The sequence below is a fragment of the Fukomys damarensis genome, unplaced genomic scaffold (genome assembly GCF_012274545.1).
Source record: "Fukomys damarensis isolate Sample0158 unplaced genomic scaffold, DMR_v1.0_HiC HiC_scaffold_38, whole genome shotgun sequence".
Taxonomy (NCBI): domain Eukaryota; kingdom Metazoa; phylum Chordata; class Mammalia; order Rodentia; family Bathyergidae; genus Fukomys; species Fukomys damarensis.
In genome coordinates, this window is record NW_022900950.1 from 63,552,711 (window position 1) to 63,557,490 (window position 4,780).

The 4,780-nt window shown below is 30.9% G+C and overlaps 1 pseudogene; it reads left to right on the top strand.

The window, feature by feature from the left end:
* Nucleotides 1-376: 376 nt before the first annotated feature.
* On the top strand, nucleotides 377-514 carry LOC117284684 (annotated as a pseudogene).
* The last annotated feature ends 4,266 nt before the right edge of the window (nucleotides 515-4,780 follow it).

Here is a 4,780-nt window from a genome sequence, read left to right on the forward strand (position 1 = left end):
AAATGGATACATATCGAGGATATACTCCTAAGTGAAATAAGTAAGTCACACATATGTAAATACCAAATAGTTTCTCTGGTGTGAAAAGCTATAATAGTACCTAAGATCCTAATGAGGTAATTGACCATGTGAAATAGGAAGCAAAGGGGTAAAGGTGTACATAAAGTTGGAAGGGTAGGAGAAAGGTAATAAGGGAAAAGAAAAAAATATGACAAAATGAAAAAATGGAAATAAAGTGCTTGTAAATGGGAAGGGTTGGGGGTTGAAGAGAGGGCGCTCTCTTCACTACACAAAACTCTATAACTTCTGGATGGAGAAATATGAATTTCATGAAAAAATATTGACTACTCTTCTCTAATTTAGAATTAGGACTGGAATCGCTTCTCGGCCTTTTGGCTAAGATCAAGTGTAGAATTAGGACTGGAGGCACAAGTTTATTACATTATATTTTTTTAGTGGAAAATGTTTTCTAACATAACTTAGTATGATAAATATATTAAGTCAAGTAAATCAGACACACAAGCTTAAATACTGCATGGTTCCTCTTTTACAAAAACATCCAAAATATAGCTAGAGTCAAAGATAGATAATAGAAAGTAGGGACATAAACTTAGTTTAAATGGCAAGAGGGTCAACATGGCAAGTGGGACGATTTGGGAAAAGTGATGAAAAGAATCATTAAGATATGTTCTGCACATGCACCAGACCCCTCACGGGATGGGATCATTATACAGTGCAACCATGTGCTAAGAAAAAGCAAAAGTCAAAAAACAGATAAATAAATTTACTATTTAAAAATGTCAAGAATTAGAGGTAGATAACTTTTGCACTTTTTGGAATTATCATTTATAATGCTTTCTTAGAGACATGATTCTAAAAATCTTTGCCATGAAATGATTTAGAAGCATTTTCCTCCATGTAAAAGAGTAAACTTCAAAGTTTTTCTTTGTGCAATTCTTTAATCAGCTCGGATTTAATTTAAATGATGTAATTTTCATATTGTAGCCATGAATAGGTAGGTTTCAGACATTGATTCTTGAGAATAAATGATGCACTATTATTTACATATGAAAACATAAATGTAAGAAACTAGTCAATAAAATATTTAACATAATTTTTGTTGCTAATCTACATTATATGAAAGGTCCAAAATTGTAAATCACTTTGACACTCATTCTTTCTACTTGGCAAATCCAACTATTTTATTCTATCTTGCCTTTGTCTTGCATTCCTGCTTAATATACAGTGATATTTTATCACTTCAATACTGTGTTTCTTAAAGCAGCAATATTTAAATGCTTTAACTTAATTTCAATTTCACCTTAAATTTACTTTGAAGCTTACATTGCACTAGCTTCTTATTTTATCTCATCATTTATAATGAAACTCCCAATTACTGAATAACAAACTATCAACCATAAAGTCTATGAATAATGTTATGGTTTAGCTAGAATATTGTTCCAAGTTTTATGGTGCTCAATATACACCCTCTGAAATTATGCTTTACTTATTTCTCTTTTTCTTTTATTCATTCATGCTTCTCACAGTAATAAGTTCATAATAGGCACTTTTTAAATTTGTGTATTGTTGCCAGGTGTTGTAGTGCATGCCTATTGTCCCAGCACTGGGGAGGCTGAGGCACAAGTTTGAGGCCAGCCTGGGCTACACTGTGAGTTCAAGTCCAGCTTGAACTACATAGCAATACCTTGTCTCAAAAAAACAAGCAAACAAAAACAAAAAACAATGTATTGTCATTGGCCTTTGTACACATACTGCGTATATATAGTTTATTCCTAACTTTGTTGCAATATAAACAGCAACTGTCTTATGTTATTTTTTTTAAACTTCAACATTAAAAAGATAAGTATCCCAAATAGGAATAGAGTAACACTCACATGGTTAAAATATAATTCAATGATTCTAATGTTTAAATATTATATTTTCATAAATATATAGTCATTTAAATAATATATTCCATCATAGTAGCAATATTAATTTTATTTTCATGAAGAATTTTATAAAAGATATTTCACTAGCTTTTGAAAAATCTCAATCATTATTTTTGAACAGATATTCAAAAAGCATTTACAATAATAGATATAATAAGAATGCAAAATTCATTTTAGTAGTATTATTAGTGCTGCTAATAAAACTTTGTGAAGTTTGCCTAAGATATTTAAGGAAGACTAAACTTATGAAATATGAATGTGTACTTTTCCCCATCACTTAATGTGAGCTAATAAATGCATTTAATATCTGTGATTAAAATGCATGAGTTCTCCTATGATTAAATCATTCTTGGTAATAGCTAGGTTCAAATTTTAATTATTTTAACTAGTTCTTAAAACCCTGAGTTTCTATTTTATTCTCAAATTTCACTCCAGATTTTATGGCAGTTGGGGTGTACAGAGGTGTGCGAATTCGTTATGAGACGCTCAGAAGTGGCTCTGGCGCCATCTTGTGGTGCATTAAATTATGTTCCTAGTTTATTTTTTTTTTCCAGCTAATGAATTACCTCCACAATGAAAACACTATATATACTATCTTCAACACCAAACCAAAACTAACATTTCTTGTATGAATACTCACTGAATTACTTGAAAGTCTCATTAGTTTATTGTTTGAACATTGTTATCATACCTAAAGGTAATGAGAAAATATTATAATTTTAGTATTTTTCTATTCTTTCTAGCAGCAATATATTTGTAGCTATTCAACTGAATTACAAATGTTATCACTGAAATTTTTATTATGAAAAGATTAAAAATATTAAAAAGTAGATGTAACAGTTTTATAGACCCTAATATTTGGTGTAACCCAGTACAAAATTACCAATTCAAGTTTAATCCTCTCATCTACAACCACACTACTTGAACTGTGCCCCTGAGACCAGTACCATTATTATTGTCTGGTGGCTTTTTATACTTGTAGTATCTCATCTTCCACCAAAGAGGTAATGAATCTGAATCTTCATTCTAAGAAAAATCCCAGTTTTCTTTGAGAAGTATTTTTCTATAATATTTAGCTTACCTGTATTAACTATCATACTGGTTGAATTTGAGAAAAACACCCAAAAATAGCAACTTTAAATAATGTACCAAAGTTATGTTATTGTTACAGTAACTGAGATCAATAAACTGAAAAAGAGAATAGGTTTGTTTTGGTGCACAGCCTTGGAGGTTACAGATGAATGATTGGTCAGATTGCTTTTGGTCCTGTGGCAAAGCAGTGCATCATGTCAGCCTGTAGCAGAACCATTCACTTCATTGCCTGATCACAAAAGAGAGCAGAAGAGATTAAGGTCATATAGTCAATTTCAAGAACACATCACCAGTGACATAAGAGCACTGCCTTAAACTTCATTTGTAAAAGATTTTACTACCAGCCAATAGTGCTGCTCAGGGCATCAGGCCTTGAACACATCCGGGGACACTTCAGATCCACACCTCAGGAAGTAGTTTAGTCAGCGTCTTGTGTAAGTGTATCAAACCAGTACTAATTGTGTGTTTTGACTTTATACCCTGCAACTTTATTATATTCATTTATTAATCCTAACATTTTGGTGGAATCATTTAGAGTATTTTATAACAAGATCATGTCATCAGCAAAAAACAATTTTCAGTATTCTGTCAAAAGAACAGCAGTGATTGTCTTTCTCCTGTTTTGGAATTCAGTGGAAAGAATTTTCATTTGTCACCACTAAGAATAATATTAATAATGGGCTTACTCTTAAAGAACTCTTTGTGTGTGTGTGTGTGTGTGTGTGTGTGTGTGTGTGTGTTCCATTTTTTTTCTACATCTAATTTGGTAAGCTTTTCTACTTAATCATGACAGGTTGTTAAATATTGTCAAAATATTTTGTGTATCTGAGATGGTTGTATGATTTTCATCTTTTATTCTGTTAATATGATGAATTAATATAGTTATCTTCATGTATTAAACCATTCTCACATCTCAAAGATAAATTCCACTTGATCATGGTAAATGATTTCTTTAATGTCTTTTGATTTAGGTTTGTTAGTATTTTTTTGAGGATTTTTGCATTTAAAATTTTTAAGAATATTGGCCTGTAGTCTTTTGTTTTCCTTGTCTGGATTTGTTATCTGTTCTCAAAGAATAGGATAATTTTATTTAAATGCCATTATCCTATTAATATATAAAACCCATTTTGACCAGTCTTCTTCTTTATATCATAAATCATTTACAATTTATAATTATTAGTTAAATTATGCTTCAAAGTTACACATCAGATACTATCAAAGAGTGCCTTAAATCTATAAAGTAAAATCCCTTATAATTATCTTCTTTTCTCTTAAAATTGAGTTTCTGAATATACCGAATAATTTCATGATGAATTTCTCATATCTGAAATTAAGCTGACCTGTAAAATATTTAATAAACTTAAATAATCTTTAGTTATGCCATATACTTATAGAAATGTAAGTTATGCTTTTATGTACCTATAATAATATCTTGCAACAAATCATCCCAAATTTCATTTGTACAAAAGCACAGTTCTCAATTATGCATTTTTTGTCAGCTGTCAGATAAATTTCTGGCTTCCTAATATTGGTCAAACTTTCTTACATGTTTAATCTTAAGTTAAAACAAGTAGAATGTCTCAGTTTTGTTCCTCATATTGTCTTATCCTTCAGAAAGTTATTCTGAGGCTGATTCTCAAGACAGATGTAGGAATCCAAGAGAGAGCAGGCCCTGCCCACCCTAGGCATGGCCTGAGAAGCAGCATTTTTTCCTCTTAGCTTCATGACACTGGTGAAAT